This window comes from Lutra lutra, chromosome 3, assembly GCF_902655055.1.
Source record: "Lutra lutra chromosome 3, mLutLut1.2, whole genome shotgun sequence".
NCBI classification, from domain to species: Eukaryota; Metazoa; Chordata; class Mammalia; order Carnivora; family Mustelidae; genus Lutra; species Lutra lutra.
This window is the reverse complement of record NC_062280.1, coordinates 168,959,359-168,977,772: the sequence shown is the minus strand read 5'-3', so window position 1 is coordinate 168,977,772 and position 18,414 is coordinate 168,959,359. Positions and strand designations below refer to the sequence as shown.

General features: G+C 38.8%; 1 pseudogene; it reads right to left on the bottom strand.

Annotated features, from left to right (window-relative positions):
* Positions 1 to 9,680: 9,680 nt before the first annotated feature.
* LOC125095651 (V-type proton ATPase subunit E 1-like) lies at positions 9,681 to 13,402 on the bottom strand (annotated as a pseudogene).
* Between the last annotated feature and the right edge of the window lie 5,012 nt (positions 13,403 to 18,414).

Genomic DNA, 18,414 nt, shown 5'->3' with positions numbered 1-18,414 from the left:
ATAAACAAATAAATCACTGGAATAGACTAGGTGGTCTAGAAACCGATCCAGCCACTTGGGACAGGGATGTATCTCAGTTGGGTGGGGAAATGTGATTTATTTAATAAATTATACTAGCACTCACAACATAGGCAAAAATAAATTCCAGATGGATTAATACCTTTAAAATATAAAAACTAGAAGTTTTATAAAATATTTATGTTCATTAAGGCTGAGGCAGGTAGCAGCTCCATAGCTATAACATACAACACATATTTCTGAAATACAAGAACTAAAAAATTATATTTGGAGAAAAATGGGTCACTAAAGACAAATGCTAGGTTGATACATAAGTTAGTCTTGGTCTGGAGAAAAAATTGCTTTAAATATTTTGAGTAGGAAGAGATTTTATACAAGAAATGAGATGCTCACTAACCTGTCAGACTGAAGGAAAAAGTCATTAGAAATTCTTGCTGGCTTTTAGAAATCCAGTGGTGCAGGAATGTCAGGGAAAACCACGGCCAATAATCTCTGCAAAATGCAGGACATACCTGGGGGCCACCGTGTGCGCCATTTCCGCCAACTGTCAACATGTGTAATGAAATAAAGGCTGCTTGGTTTCTTTGCCCTTCCTAGTTGCTCAGTGAGAATGCTTCTTTTTGGTGGAAGTTAAACCAGGACCCTGCTATCAGTTTCTACTCTTCTCTCAGAGGGGAGATTTCAAAAGGCAAATATGGTGCCAAATATTATTACTTTGTTGAAGAAATAGGAGTTCTTATGGTCATTATACAAAGTGATGACACACGATAAAGAAATTTCATAGTCCAGAAATAAATCCTTTGAAATAAAGTTACGGTACATAAAGATATTGGCAAAATTGGTGGAATGTCATGCATTTCCTCTGTTTGGGCCCCACAGGAAGACTCATTTTCCAGCCTTCCTTGCAGTAAGGTAAGGACTTCATGATTGGGCTGTAGCCAGTGAAATCTGGGCAGAAGCATCCTAAGCCATATCCAGTTTGCGTCATAAATCCCTCTCATCTTCCGGCCAGCGACATATGAGAAAATTCTCAAAATCACTAGTCATCAGGGAAATGTAATTCAAAATCAAAATGAGGTATGACCTTACACCTGTCAGAATGGCTAAAATCAAAAGACAAGGAATAACAAGTGACAAAGATGTGGAGAAAAAGGCAGCCTCATACACTGTTGGTAGGAATGCAAATTGGGAAGGCCACTGTGGAAAACAGTACGGAAATTCCTCAAAAAATTTAAACTAGGAACACCACATGGTCCAAAAATTTCACTCCTGGGTATTTACCCAAAGAAAAAGAAAACACTAATTTGAAAACATGTACCCATATGTTTATTGCAAGACTGTTTACGATAAAGATACGGAAGCAACCCAAGGGTCCATCAATAGATGAATGGATAAGTAAGATGTGGTGTGTACACACACCCACAGGAATATGCAGCCATAACAAGGAGACTGCCATTTGTGACAATGTGGATAGAACTAGAGGATATTATGCTAAGTGAAGTAAGTCAGATTAAGACAGATAAATATATCATTTCACTCGTGTGGAATCTAAAAAACAACAGCAGAATCAAACCTGTGAATACAGGGAACAATCTGAGGGTTGCCAGAGAGGAAGGGAGTTGGGGATGGGGGGTGGGCAAAATGGGTGAAGATGCCTGGAACATACAGGCTTCCAGTTACAGAATGAATAACAAATGTGTAGTGTTTAGAAGCAGGATTATTTGTGAAGTGCCTCCCCAGACCAGGATAGACAAACCTGAAATACGTCAAACGTAGGCCTAGCGATGCTTTAGAAATGGTGAGCCTAGTTGGGTCTAACATTTTGGCTAGCACTGCTACAAGATACACGTCTTATACCTTTGTTTCCTCTTCTGATCTTCCGTGTTGGAAATTTATATCTTCTTCACACTGTTGGCATTTCCACAGGTCCCCTATGTGAATCCATTTTGTTTCTTTCTCCTCTGCCGGGAAGCACACTGCTAAGAGGGGCCCAGGTCCACTGCCTGTTGCTGCCCACCTGTGGTACTCAGAACCCACCTGCTTAAAGAGTTATCCAGATGGTCATTCATGCTTACCAGCTGCCCAGAGATATACCCTATTACCCACCCTGTGGATAGTAGCATATTAATGATACTGGGATTCTGAGAAGCCCAAATCCCCTTTCCATCCCTTTTCTATCTTGTGGGGTACCAACTTCATTGTACCCCCAGAAATCAGAGTAGAAACCAATCTGGGTAAATACAACATACTTACCTTCCCAGACTGTGCACAGGGTCTCTCCATGTCCCACCCACCCAAGTTCATTCTTCCCTCTCCATTTGCAGTGGTTCTGCAAAGAGTCCCAAAGCGAGGTCCTGGCTCAGACACTGTAGTAATGGATCTGATTAGAATACATTTTAAACTGCATGTGGAAATTTAACTTTTGCATTTGAAAGGCAAGGGCTTTTTTTTTTTCATAATACAGTTTTATACTATGTTCATTGCAAATGTCTACTTTGACTTTTTATAAGTTTAAAGAGTTCACTGGGATGGCCTGACAGTTAACCACTGTAATAACTTTTCCGTGGGAAAATGTGTTTCAAGTTTTAAACACTTGCTTTTAAATGTAAACTTTTGGGAAAAAGAAAACTTATTCTTAAGTTGAAAAGATATTAATGAGCTTTTAGTTTCCAAAAGGGAATAAATTGCCCTTGAACTCATCAAGCAAAACCCGTGTTTTCATATATTCAGCTACTGAGACGAGTTAACTTAAGTATCAGATTTATGAGGAAAGAAGGCAAAATAGCCACATTTATTTAAAGGAATTGAAACTTCCAACATACTGCCTTGATTTTAAAAGTGCTTCGCCCCTAGAATTCTCACTCTTTCATTCTCATTTTCCTGTATTAACTGTTTACCTTTTTTTTTTTCATTATTCTTTTTTCAGATGTTGTCGATTCAGTACTCCTTTTCTTCCTTCCAGTATGGCTCATCTGAAAAGTTTTGAAATGTCTGGCAACAATACAAGCAACAAAAGAGAAAAATACTGAGGAAGTTAGGACACATTAAAAATTCAAGTAGGGGCACCAGGGCGGCTCAGTTGGTTAAGCATCTAACTCCTGATTTCGGCTCAGGTCAGGATCTCGGCGTCCTGAGATTGAGCCCTGTGTCAGGCTCCATACTGGACGTGGAGCCTGCCTAAGATTCTCTGGCTCCCTTGCCCCCGCCCCTCCCCCACAATTGTGCATGCTCTCTCTCTAAAAAAAAAAAAACAACACACAAATTACGAGTCAGAAAATACAATAGCTAAAATGAGCTTAGTGCAGAGAAACATGTATAGGATACATTCTTGTACAGTAGATGAGATTGGGTTGCAATTTAACTGTTAGTTTTCTAAAGTTAAAAAAAAAACAACTCTAAAACCCTCAAGCAGTTGTTAAGAGTCACTGTAATATAAAAGCAAAACATATACTTCAAGGTAAGCCTAATTTAGTCAAAAGAGATCTGAATTTTGCCCAGGGTTCCTGCCTAATACAGAGGGCACTCTACAATGACTCAGATGTCATTTTGGATAACATCCTGACAACAACTGAAATATAATTTCCTACCAATGCTTTGTAATATTGGTTATACCACTGTAATCAAAATCACAAGTTACAATTATAATCCATTGTTGTAGATTTTTTTGTTTGACAGAATTCCTAAAATTTTCATTAGTAATGCGTTTAGAAAGCATTTCCTATCTTGAGATGCTAACAACTAATCCTCAAATTAACTGATTCTTGTAGATTAGGAGATTGTGTTGGGAGTCCTCAAGACCATTCTGAGTTTTGGGAAGTCTTTAGAACTCACAGGACTCAGCATGTAGTCATACACATGGTTACGATTTATTATAGTGAAAGGATAAAAAGCATAACCAGCAAACAGAGAAGGTCCATGGGGCTCAGTCCCAGGTAAACCAGATGTAAGCTTCTAAGATTCCTTTTCCAGTGGAGTCACACAAGATGTGCTTAATTTCTCAAGAAAAAAGCTGTGACGAATAGGAAATGTTGCCAACAGGAAAGTTCATTAGAGACTGAACACCCAAGGTTTTCACTGGGGTCTGATCATACAGGAACCCTCTGTCTGGCATATACCCCAATTTCGGATTCTTAGAGGAAAAGCAGGGGTTTGCAGAAATAATATTGTTTGTACAAACAATTTAGATACTGTGAGCCACTTATATGGGTTAATAGTAGGAACATTCCAGAAATCCATGTTCCCAGATGCCAGCTAAGGGCGGACTTTTTAAGTAAGGACTTAAGCTTTTTAAGTTAGAACTTAACTATGTTAACTTTTTCTGCACCCGGCTGATTAAACTTATTTAAAAATTCTGGAGATAACTTACTAAATAGTTTCTTATATATTGTCTAAAGAAAGAACCTACTTGTGTTAGTGCTAGTTCATTGGTATTAATTTCATTAAATCTCATGTAATGAATGATGTCAGTGTAAATTTAGCCTATATACCCTACTACACTGATTAAGAATTCATGGATTAAGAAACTTCAGAATTTAAGTATTACGTGTTTTCAAATTTGAATAAGAAACTTCTTACGTGTGAAATTGGTTAAATGGAATTATATAATTTCATATATCATTCTCAAACAAGAGTGCTGATTTTACTAGGGCCTTTATTTGATAAGGGGAATATTCCATCTATGGATTTAACCAACATTTCATAGCATGAAGAAATACTAAATATAACAGATTGCATAGCTTGATTAACTTGATTTTGATTTATGTTCTTTTGAATTACAAGTGCCCTCAGAGAAAGTAGCTATTAAGCTTTGGCTAGTTACAATTTCAGCATATGAAGAACACTGATTAAGGAAAGCCACTTACACATCTTACTGTGTTTCACATTTCTGTGCCAACGGAAAGAGGAAAGAAATATTTAAGATGTACTATTAAAGAACTGTTATTATCAAGAAAATAACTGCAGAGACTTAATCTATGTTTTCTTCCGGAAGGATTAGGTTTATGGTTTCAGGCCTTATGTTCAACTCTTTAATCCATTATGAGTTCAATTTTGTGATGGTATAAGACACTGGTTCAGGGGAGCCTGGGTGGCTCAGTGGGTTACCTTCAGCTCATGTCATGATCTCAGGGTCCTGGGATCGAGCCCCACATCAGGCTCTCTGCTCAGCGGGGAGCCTGCTTCCCTCTGTCTCTGCCTACTTGTGATCTCTCTCTCTCTGTCAAATTAAAAAAAAAAAAAAAAAAAAGACACTGGTTCAGTTTTGTTTTTGTTTTTTTTTTAAGATTTTTATTTATTTATTTGACAGAGAGAGAGAGAGATCACAAGAAGGCAGAGAGGCAGGCAGAGAGAGAGAGGGAAACAGGCTCCCTGCCGAGCAAAGAGGATCCCAGGACCCTGGGACCACGATCAGAACGGATGACAGAGGCCTCAACCCACTGAGCCACCCAGGCGCCCCAAGACACTGGTTCAGTTTTATTCTTTTAATGTGACTGTCCAGTTTTCCCAGTACCATTTATTGAACAGACAGTCCTTCCCTCATTGTATATTCTTGCCTGTGTTGTATATTAATTGACCATATACGTGTGGGTTTATTTCTGGACTTCCTGTTCTGTTCCATTGATCTATGTGCTATATTTATGCTAATATCATACTATTTTGATTACTACAGCTTTATAGTACAGTTTGAAATCAGGGAACATGATGCCTCCAATTTTTTTCTTTCTCAATATTGTTTTGACGAAGGGTCTTTTGTGGTTCCACACCAAATTTTAGGATTGTTCTATTTCTGTGGAAAATGCCATTGGAATTTTGATTTAAAAAATTGCGTTGAATCTATAGATTGCTTTGGTCAGTATATACATTTTAATAATGTTAATTATTCCAATCCATAAGCATGGAATATCATCCCATTTATTTGTGTCTTCTTCACATTTTTTCATTACTGTCTTATAGTTCTCAGTGTATAAATATCACCTCCTTGAATAAATTTATCCCTAGGTATTTGATTCTTTTTGATACAATTGCAAATGTGATTGTTTTCTTAACTTCTCTTTCTGATAGTTCATTATTAATGCATAAAAAACCCAACAGAGTTTTGGTTTTATTTATATATTACTTTTGTATCCTGCAAGTTTACTGAACTCTTTTGTTAGTTCTTTTTTTTTTTTTAAGTTTTCTTTTTTTAGTTTTAAATAGAGAGAGAGAATGAGCAGGGGAGTGGCAGAGGGAGAGGGAGAATCAGGATCCCTGCTGAGCTGGGAGCCCCATGTGGGGCTCTACTCCAGGACCCTGGAATCATGACCTGAGCTGAAAGCAGAAGCTTAACTGACTGAGCCACCTTGGCGCCCTGTCTTTTTTTAGTTTTAACAGTTTTTTGACAGAGTCTTTAGGATTTTCTGTATATGATATCATGCAAATAGTGACAGTTTTACTTATTTCCTCCCAATTTTGATGCCTTTTATTTCTTTTTCTCGTGTAATTGCTCTAGCTAGGACTTCCATACTGCCATGTTGTCTTCAGATTACATTTACACATATGTATGTTTTATACCAAATAATCTTTGTTTCCTCTCACCTTACTCCCACCCTCCTTCTCTCTTTCTCTCAACATTTCTTTTACTGGTAAAATTTGTATTTTTGCTTGGATGTCTTTTGTATACTAATACCTTTATACTAAGTTACTCTTAGTAACTTTTTATTTGTTCTCTACTATGAGAAATAATTGAAATTGGCCAACCACCTCTTCTTCCTTCCTTCTCTTTCTGTCTCCCAGCATCTGATGTGAAGTAATATCCTTTTATTTTTAGGGAATAGCTATAAGGTAATCAGGTAGCTTATTCTACTTTTCACATGTTCTCCCCATCTCACACCTACTCCTCCTATGTTTGATCGTTGTGGTCTACTTTATTAGACCATGTGACCAATAACATATTATATTCTCTCCTTTATATCATTATTTAGTCTTAGTTCCATAGGTCAAGATATTGAAGTCTGTCCAGCCATTTTGGTGGTTCGAAGCTCATTCTCTAGTAGATAATCTTAGAAAGGGGCAGGAAACAGTATTTCTTTTGTTCATGAATGTTTATAACTGTTTGTCTATGGCCTTTATTCTTTTTTTTTTTTTCATCAGAGAGAGCAAGCACAGGCAGACAGAGTGGCAATCAGAGGCAGAGGGAGAAGCAGGTCTCCCGCCGAGCAAGGAGCCCGATGTGGGACTCGATCCCAGGACGCCGGGATCATGACCCGAGTCGAAGGGAGCCGCTTAACCAACTGAGCCACTCAGGCATCCCTGGTCTTTATTCTTGAATATATTTGCACGGTACAAAGCCCTTAGGTCACTTTTTCTTGCCTTGAGTGTGTTAAGTATCATACTCTATTATCTTCAACCCATAAAGGGTTGAGGTAGAAAGATTTGGCAATTAATATTCTTTCTCTTGTAAGTGATTAGCTGTTGGTGTTTGCCTTGATACAATAGAATATTTAAAGTTTTTCTTTAAAATTCATTTGTTTTGGGGCACCTGGGTGGCTCAGTGGGTTAAAGCCTCTGCCTTCCGCTTGGGTCATGATCCCAGGGTCCTAGGATCGAACCCCACATCGGGTTCTCTGCTCAGTGGGGAGCCTGCTTCCTCCTCTCTCTGCCTGCCTCTCTGCATACTTGTGATCTTTATCTGTCAAATAAATAAATAAAATCTTTTTTTAAATTTTTATTTAATTTTTTTTAATTTTTTTTTAAAAATAAAATCTTTTTAAAAATTCATTTGTTTTACTAGAATAATTCTTGGCATTGGCCATTTTGGTGTCAGTGTTTCCAGGTATGCTTTCCAGTATATTTTCCAGGTTTTTCTGTTTTGTTTCTTTCCTTCAAAAAAATTTTCTTAGATTATTTTGTTCTGTTCTGTTGCTCTGGTTCTCTCCCTGGGGTACTTCTGGCATACATATGTAGGAACGTGTCCTTTATCTGTCACTTTCTCTCAAAACTGTTTTACCTCCTTCTTCATTTCTTTTTGATTTTTAACATTTTTCTCCTCTTAAACTTCGATTTCTGTTAAAACATTATTTGTTACTGTTATATGCTCTTGTGTTTCTTGTTTATGCTTCCTTAACATTTTTTAAAATTTATGTTCTGAGTTCTCTCATTTTTTTCCTCACAAAAAACTTTTGTTTTATTAAATAAAGCATATTTACATACGAGGAAAACGCCTAGGCCCAAATAACAGAAGCTACTAAGGCTATAATGAATGCTTGCCTCCTGCTTAGTAAATCAAAAAAAGGCAGAGACTTACAGGGGCTTAAGTTACCCACTCTGGTCCTTGTGCTCTCCAAGCAATTGAAATTTCCTAGAGGCCAAGCTGGAAGTTCCAGGCAAGGCTTTTATGGGGGCTTATGCTTGAGCACAAAGGAGACAGCACAAAGGAAAAAGTCCTTCCTGCTGGCTCTCCAGACAAAGGCTGGGGAAAATTTTTACAGAGACTGAGGTGGGAAAGGAGAGATATCTAAGCATGTAGGGGCAGGGAGGTACAGGAAGTTGGGCACACAGTTTCAGCGGACAGAACACGTTTCATCAATGTCTCATTAGTATGTTAAATCCCCACCCCTGGGTGTGATTTTTAGTATTATAATGAAGGAACAAGTCAGTGAAAGGTCAGCCGTGGAGTCTGCCTTGGTGCAGACTGGTTTGGTTTGGTCTTTACCAGTCTTCGTAGTGGAGTCCCTCCTTTGGTAAGCATCCCCCTTTAAGTTTTACTTAAAACTCTCTAAAATATCTGGAGCTAGAGAATAGGGAGAAGACTAGGTAAGTCATACAACCATTGTCTGATCCCCTCTACCTCCGGCTCAAAAGTTGTATTGTTGGGTCCCCCAATAATGGGTCCGTGATTAAAGGAGCGAGACTGATACAAAGCGAAGGTCAAACAAAGCTTTATTTCGCACCAAGCATCAAGAATCAAACCGAACATTTGGGGCCGTTCCTCTTACAGAGATGGCAATCTCTCTCCGCTTCACAGACTATCTTTTAAGGGCGAAGGCCATATAGTTGGGCCTGGCCACACACAGGTGGCCAATGAAATTGTAACACACAGAGAAAGCTGCACAGTCATGTTAGGTCACACATAAGTGACCAATTGAATTACAATTTACCCTAGTAGATATTTGAACCAACCTATCACCTTGGTCAGAATTGGTGCCCAAAGGTGCCCAAAGGGCGGGCCCCATACTCCTTGGTAACCAGGGAGACAGTTTGCGTATCTCCACTGATCGGATGTCTCCACCTCGCCTGACCCACCCTTGTATTTGGGCTTTGCTACCTGGGACTGGTTTCCTGGACTTGTTTTCAAGTAAGTCCCCTGGGGAAAGGGGGGCAGGGACAGTTTAAGTTTTACTGCAAAAACAACAAAATGACTAATCCAAGATGGAATCCTCTGGCTAAATAGGCCCTTACAGTATTACTTCTAGAACTGGAGGCGTGTTCCTGTTTGTTCAAGTGCATTTTCTCCCTATGTAATGGTTAGGACAAAGGCAATAGCTACAGAAGAGGTATTCCACTGGTAAATATAGAACTGTATCAGAACAAAGAGGGGGGTGACATAGAAAATCTTGTCTTTCCAAATATCAGTTGCTTTCGTAATATAGTCATATGCAGTGAAGAAAACTCTACCTCCCACAGGCTTAATCCAAAAACTTTCTGTTGCTATTCATACCAAACAAGGCTCACCATACTTCTGGCATCATTCCTGAACTAAGAGATCCAGATGGCATTTTAGGGTATTGGAAAACTTCATTTTGTGACCTCCATTACGGATTTCAACACTGCTGGCTATTGGCTCAGACAGGTGGGTCTCCTGATCAATTTAGACTTCAGCAGTTTTTGTCTTAAGGGATCATTCCTTTGCACCTCAGCCTTTACTAGAAGGAAGTCCTGATTCCTGCAATGAACAGTCATTGGAAGCTATAGCAAGAGGGCAGTGCTTCCAGCACTCAGTGCCTGGTCGAACCTTCACCACCTTGTTGAGCATGTGTTTTGCTTCTCGTAGGTCGTAATAAGGTCATTTCTGGCTCAGGAGACTTTTAAATGTGCTTGCTTCAAGTTGGGCATTTAAATTTCCTTCTGCTGCACAATCTGCATTTTTTCCCTTTCATGATATTCTGTTACATTCAGTCTTTTTGTTTGCACAAGAGAACCTTTCAAATGTTTTGCATTTTCTTGGCCTTTGTCTCTTTTCCTTTCCCATTGTTTTCTTGTTCAGTGAAAGCTATCATGCCTAATCTGCTATTGTGTGTCCACATTGCTGAGGGCCATGCAAAGCCTGAGAGTTGGCTCAAGCTGATCTTTGGTGGGAAAAGATTTAGCAAAAAAGAAATTTAGCAAAATTCTTGGCATCTTTGCTTTAAAGCCCCAGATCCTGGGGCGCCTGGGTGGCTCAGTTGGTTATGTGTCCTACTCTTGATTTCGAACTGGGGTCATGATCTCAGGGTCATAGGATTAAGCCCAGCAACCAGCTCTGTGCTCAGCATGAAGTCTGCTTGAGGATTCATCCTCTCTCTGTCTCCCCTGCTCCTCCCCCCTCCACTCTCTCTTTCTATTTTTAGAATTTTATTTTATTTTATTTATAAATAAATAAAACTTTAAAAAGACAAATAAAATAAAACCCCAGGTTCTTGCTTGGCAGTTTTTGAGTTTTTCTAATGCTAATTTATGTGCTTTTAATGGCTTTTATACTTTTGTTAAAAATTTTTAGTTTATTTTGAAATATCAGATTTTACAGTTTCCCAATTTGTTGGCATGTCTTCCTGAAGTGTTTTCATCATAGTGTGTGGGGATTTTATCCTGCCCCTTATTCCTTTTCTTCTTACAATAATTTTGCATGAAATTTGACTGCAATTCTTTTTTACTGCTTATTTTGAACATGAAGTAAGTTTTCCCACACTTTTTTAATGGGGGAGGTCCAAAAAGATAGATTTTCCCTTATTCCAGGAATCCTTCTGTTGTTTTTGCAAAGCAACAAGGAAAAAAAAAAAAGAAGAGGAAGAAATAGATCTCTTTCAGAGATCTGCCTCTCATTGCCTCCCCCCCCTTTTTTTTTTTTAAAAGATTTTATTTATTTATTTGTCATAGAGAGAGAAGCGAGAGTGAGCACAGGCAGACAGAGTGGCAGGCAGAGGCAGAGGGAGAAGCAGGCTCGCTGCCAAGCAAGGAGCCCGATGTGGGACTCGATCCCAGGACGCTGGGATCATGACCTGAGCCGAAGGCAGCTGCTTAACCAACTGAGCCACCCAGGCGTCCTGCCTCCCCCCTTTTAAGGAAAACAATGGATCACTTAACAAAGGAGAATTACTTTAAAACCAGGACTATCACAATGAGTAGCTGAGAAAGCAGTGGAATTTTAATAAAATGTATGTATGGAGTTTAATAATCCAAAGTAGAGATTAATAATTCTTCTCTAGATTTATACCCTAACCCTGAAAAAAAATGGCCTTGTCTAAATAACCTATTGCACACACATTAGAGCAAACTGATGCAAAAATTTAAGAACTAATCCAGAAGTAGTCCCACCACTTCTCAGGGTATTTTTAACCCTTCAACCATTGTTTTTTTTCTTTCTTTCATCCCTTCCCTTCACCCATTTGCTTAAAAATGAATTCTCTAGGCCACCTTTTTCACTGTTTTCTCTTAAGTAATCTCACTACTAGATAATCCGTTATTTTGGCCAAGTTCTCTATGAAGCTAAATTTTGTGGAGAACTGATTTAAAAGTCTGTAGTTTGTTTAAAAAATGCATTGTATAATATTATCTATTGGTTAGGTAACGACTACAAATCAACATATAGTTCATTCAATCATCTGTTCAATTTCATGTTGGGTTGTAGTATTTATCCTTATACAGATTTGGCAGTTCTTCTGATTGTGTAACAAACTCACTTGTCTTATGACTATTTTCTCCTGTAGGGGAGTGCTAGGTTTTCTGTGTTATGTCCTCACAGGGTTTCCTTGATGCCATGGGCTAAGGTCAGAGGGCTGTAGATTTTGAAGTAGGATCTCTTCTTGGAGGGAGAAGCCCTTTCCACCATCGGCCACATGGAAGACTGAAGGGGTTAAGCTGTTGGGAGGCTAGAGCAGGGGCTTACAGTCAGGCTTCTGGGGCCCTTGCTTCCCTGCCCAAAGATGGCTCAAGTTCTGTGAGAAGGGACTATGTAGACAGTGAAGTAGTTCTATCTTACTTCATACATCTCATGCTCAGTTTATTCCTTGGAAGACTGGTGGGTGCCTTGATGGTTGTTTCAGTGTCTGGGCAGCCAGGTGTCAGAACTGTAGTGAGCTGTAAGAAATGTCCTCAAGATGGAATGATGAAACACTGTCCAGGTGGGGAGACAGAACTGTGGAAGACTGTGGACTCTCGGGAGCCATCATGTTTCAAATCTGCTGGAGCACTGCCGAGAAAATAGGGGCACCTGGGTGGCTCAGTTGTTAAGCGCCTGCCTTCAGCTCAGGTCATGATCCCAGGGTCCTGGGATCGAGCCCCACATCAGGCTCCCTGCTCCACAGGAAACCTGCTTCTCCCTCTCCCACTCCCCCTGCTTGTGTTCCCTTTCTCGCTGTCTCTCTGTCAAATAAATAAATAAAATCTTAAAAAAAAAAAAAGAAAGAAAAGAAAGGAGAAAACAAATATTAAAGTTTGTGGCCTAGAGTTTTAAGTTTTAAGGAACAGGTAAAGTGCCAGAAGATCTGATTCAATACTGAGGCCCAGGATGGGGAGTGCATGTGGGTCAACCCCTTTCATGAGCCTCCACACATACAGCAGAGGCTGGCAGGTGCTTCAAGAGGCTTTCCTCTGAAGCGTCTTTCCAGAACATGAAACTATTTCATCAACTTTTTTCATTCTTTTCGGTGGCTCCAATATACCTTTATTTCCGTCAGATGATCCCATCTTTCATTTCACAGAGAAAATAGAAGTTATCTGATGGAAGTTTCTCCAGTTCTTCATACAACGTCTACCAAATATGCTGTATCCACCTTATTTCCTTTTCTTGGCTTTTCTGATGGAAGAGATATCCCACCTCTTGTCTTAGGATAATTTCTTCACCCAGCTTCTGGATTAAATGCCTTCCTGTCTTGTCAGGGAATATACTCATTTATTTAATAAACACTTAACTGAACATCCATTTTTTAATAAACACCATGCTCCATCCATTCTCTCTTTTGTAGAGTCAGCTGCTCTCACACTACTGCCTCCTTCCCAATAGCCTTTAGCCATGCTCAATGCTCTCCCAGTGAAAAACCAACCAGGCTAAAAAAAAGTCTTTCGCCATAACTCCTTCCTCAGCTACTAGCTTGTTGTTCTCCTCTACCCAGCCAAACATCTCTAAAACATCGTCTGTACTCGGTGTTTTCATGTCTGCCTATCTTATTTAGTCTGCAACACACAGATTTATAGCTACTGCTCTCATGGCTCCCAATGAAAGTGCTTTCATTGTGGTCGCCAATAACCAGCTTGTGGCTGAAATGCATGGAACCACTTCAGTTCTCACTTTGATCTGTAAGCAGCATTTAAACATGTGGACCACTTCTTCTTTCACGAGGTTTCTATAATACCACATTCTCCCTAGTGTCTGGTTCATCCTTATCCGTCTTTTTGCAGGTACATTTTGGTCTGTATTTCTCTTAAGTGTTGATGTTTCTCAGGGTTTCCTGGGCAATCTTTCCTTTGTCAGCACGTTATGGTTGATGTCATCAGCTTCTGAGACTGTAATTATCATCCATATCATGTAGAAAAGATACTTGCCATTGTGTTGACATGAAGATGTGAGACTCTCAAAGACTGTTTTGTTTAAATAGGTCTATAAGGAGAAGGCCAAAATAAATGGCCTGATTAGCAATCTATCTCATGCCAATTAAATACCAGTGGAGTGACCAAAGAAAGTTCCTAGGTTTATAGTAGGACCTTAGTCATCCCAGTGCTGGGTATATTTTACAATGTAGATGTGTAGAGACAATTTTTACAATGAAGTTTCACGCAGTACTGATGTAGTGCAGAAATACAGTACCATAACAAAATGGAAAACAAACTTTATGGTATCTATTGCCTTGAGTTAATGTTCCATTCCAAAGAAGATGATGACGGTAATCCTTTTATAATTAAAAAGTAGACTATTACGAAGAAGGTTCTTTTTGTCCTTCTCAGTGAACTGTCCAGTGATTGATATTTATAAGGGACAGAACCTGTATATGCAAATTGAACATGACCTTCTTCCCACCTGGCTCATGCTACATATTCTTTGTGGGTTTACGATATGTGATTTATCAGTATTATTAAATCTTCTCCTTTACCTTAACACCTGTGTTATTCTCTACTTACTTATCTAGATACATTGTCTGCCCTTATCTCCTTTGCTTTATGCCCTGGAATATTGTCCTTTGAGAAATATATCACCTGTGCTCTTTTGGCTTTTCCAGTGGGAGATACACCAGCAGGAGATGTAACACAGGAGGACAGCAAGGTCAGGGTGTTTCTTCTCTGCTCCTGTCCTGCTCTGTGCTGTATCTCTGGCAGTATCTGCATCCCTCCCCAGTGAAAGGTTCTGCTGGGCTGTGCCTCCCATGAGGTTCCATTAACAATTTTTTACTCTTGACTTTTTGGTCCTAGGTGTCATAATGGTTTCCCATTGTTGCAAGTCTCTCAAATCCCTCGATATTGTGTTTTTTTTCCCATCATATCGTCCCATACCTTTGTAATCCTTCCACTGAAGTTTTTTGTTTTTTGTTTTTAATTTTATTCGTTCTTTTTGACAGAGTCACAGTGAGAGAGGGAACATACTCGGGGGAGTGGAAGAGGGAGAACAGGTTTCCCGCGGAGCACGGAGCCTGATGCGGGGCTTGATCCTAGGGACCCTGGTATCATGACCTGAGCTGAAGGCAGATGCCCAACAACTGAGCCACCCAGGCGCCCCTGATTCAAGTGTTAATTTGAACTCATTTAGGCTAATTTTTTTTTTCTTTCCAAGAACCTGACTGATAGGACAATGTTGTAAAATTAGCCCAGTGCCTTGCATTCTCAAAAGCACTTGTGTCAACAATTCTGTTTCTATTTAGGATTCTCATTGAATAATGTGATGTGGGGTCCTAAGATTTCACTTATACTTCATTCAAGGCTGAAAGCTTATATTCATACTTCCGTATTTTTACTATGTACTAAAGACTCACAGACTTATACATTTAGCCCATACATGTCTCCTAAGATTCAGAACTATATGTTCAACTCTTCTGATTCGTCTGCTCTGATATCCCACAGTTACATAAAATTCCAAATGCTCGATTCCATTTTATCTCCTTATATATCTTTTGAACAACTTCTCAGCCTGTTCCTGTCTGTGTTAGGTTAGGGGTCCAGGAACCTCTTTACAATTTGAACAGTCACGGTCCCTATGAGTCTGGCCTGGTAGTACTTTTGCTAATACAATTCCCTTAAGAACTCTGGGGGCTTTCTATATTTGAGATCAAAGCCCACTCTATGCTCTAGAAGTCAAAGCCGCAATTGTTTTCAAAACAGTTTTCTTCTTTGAGACTGATTTATTGCTACTTTGGTATCAGGCCTCTGTGGGACATTATCTTTGCGCTTTCAAAATGCCATTTGGTTTAGCTGAGCAAGAAAGCACCAATTTAAATTCCTTAGCAGCCTTAAAAAAGTGTCCTAGGGCCAAACCTTTGATTTGACCTTTATCCTTTATCCTTAGGCCATGTCTTAATTTGAGAACCTTATTTGCTTAAGAAACTGTAAATAAGAGATAGTTTATATTCCAGACTGGCAGGTTCTAGCCTCTCAGTAGATCTACTTAAGATGTGACCCAAATAATTTCATTGCCAAAACAAGTCTTTTTTTTTTTTTTTAAGATTTTATTTTTTAATTTATTTGACAGAGAGAGAGAGAGAGAGAGAGATCACAAGTAGGCAGAGAGGCAGGCAGAGAGAGCAGGGGTAGCAGGCTCCCTGCTGAGCAGAGAGCCCCATGCAGGGCTGGATCCCAGGACCCTGAGATCATGACATAAGCTGAAGGCAGAGGCTTAACCCACTGAGCCACTCAGGCGCCCCTTACTGCCAAAATAAGTCTTATGACCACACCTAAATTTAAGTGGGGGCAGAGAAGAGCTATCTTCCCATGTGTCATGATGCAGAGAAGATCAGATATTGGTAAATGGTAATGATACTCACTGCATCGTAAGATAAACATCACAAAAAAGTCACAAAGAAAATGCTAAAGGCTCTTAGAGCAGGAGGCAATCACAATTAGGGTATCACATGATGTAAAAGACAATTCTTCTGTTTTTCTGTCCAGGAGGGAAAGTTAATTGTTTCACTTTCTTTTACCATTAGGAAATGGTCTGCAGGGGTTCCAAATTCAGTCCCAGCTCCCAAGCAGGTTGAGTTGGTAGAACCAACTCACAAGATGTCCATGCTTTCCTTGTTCCACAGATAAGCCTAGATAACACCCACATCAGTGTAAATAATCCAGAGAATGATCCAAGACTGGCAGAAGAGACTCTTCACAACTAATCCTAGAGAAGAGGCCACAGCAAAAATGGGATATATCTCTTTAAAAAAAGAAGAAAAAAAATGCCAATACTACTAAACCCACATGATTGTCCTGAGGATCATTTGTACAGAGTAAGTACTCAACAAATGGTGGCTATTATTAATTCATTTTTAGATCCATACATAAAAATTTGAAAAAATGGCTGCTTCCAGAAAGAAAATGGGTTGCTGGGGAAAGGAGTAGAAGGAAGGCTTGTATTTTGCTCTATTTATTTTTTTTGTAATCTTATTATTTTTTGTAACCTTATTTTTTTTTGAGAGAGAGTGAGCCGGGAGTGGGGCAGGAGAGAATCTTCAAGCAGACTCCCTGCTGAGTGTAGAGCCCCACAAAAGATTTGATCTCAGGACCCTGAGATTATTACCTGAGCCGAAATCAAGGGTTGGATGCTTAACCAACTGAGCCACTCAGGCACCCCTATTTTTTGTAACTTCTAGAATTTTCTACCATCTACCTATGTCATCTATTCCAAACAATAATGGGTGTTAAAAATACTACTTGTATATTTGTTCCTTTTACTCCCTATTATATTAGAAGCTTGAAAGTTGCATCTTAAAATCATCAAGGAATATATGAAACAGTTCATTCATGAGAGACTTAAAATAGACTCCTTAAGATTCTTAGGGCCCATTAGAAATAGTAAGTAAACAAGAAGTTTTCTTATAGGGAGACAGTTTTTTTGTGGTATCAATATAGTTTTGGTGGCAAAAAATTCCACTAAGTTCAAGAGAAAATAGTCAATAATACCAATGTAAATCTACACAGTTTTGAAGAGCATAAATGTGAAATTTCATTCAGTGATAAAGGAGTGTTTAGTGGGGAAAATATCTAATCTCGCTACACTAATATCTTCGCTCAAATATATGGTACTTCCCAACGTATGGCTGATTTCATATGCTTTGTTAAGATGGAGCTCTTTGACTTGAGGGCATGCATTAAATAAATGTTCATTTTAATCCTGCTTCCTTTCACCTCTCAAACTGGTTTTATGACAACAGAGATTTTTAGATCACTTGAGGCACTTCTGAATTATACAGTCAGACAAAAATAGGTATCGTAAAATTATCTCAGCCTTATGGTAGAAGAAAAATCTGTTTCCTCTGTAGAAATTCTTAACTTCTGAAACTAACTGATTCTGTTCTTTGGCATTTGAGAGAGCTGTAAATCCATTCATTCACCAGACATTTATTAATCACCTTCTGTTTGCAAAGTACTGTGCATTTGATTAGTAATCAGTTGCTATTCATTCCATTCCATTTTCTATCATATTACTTTCATTGCCCACTTATTTTGTGCTTCAATTTCCTAATTTTTAGAAAAATAGCACTTTTATAATTCTTGTCATCCATTTATCTGTCAAGAGCATTAATAAGTAATGCCTATATTTGGGGTGTGGTCTGGTGTAAATGAATAATTACTTTAATTTTTGTCAAGACATCTTAAACAATGTCAAAAGGCAGGTGTAATTTCTTTGAATATTCCATGAATGTTTGAAAGAAAAATCTGTATTCTCTCTTTTTGTTATGTTCAAAAAAGATAAATAATAAACTGGGAAAAACATACGAAATATATTTTGGACAAAATGTTACTATCCCTAATACCTTACAGGACAATTCTATAAGTTGACCCTGGTTAAAAAAAAAAAAAAAAAAAAAAGGCAAAAGATATGAACACCAAATCCTTCAAGGAGAAATACAGATGATTGATCAGTAGACATGTAGAGACTATTATTTGCTATTCCCTTCTATTGTTTTCCCATTTTTTATTTTCCTAATTTCTAAACTTATCTCTATTACTTTCTCCCTTTATATTTCTTTGGGC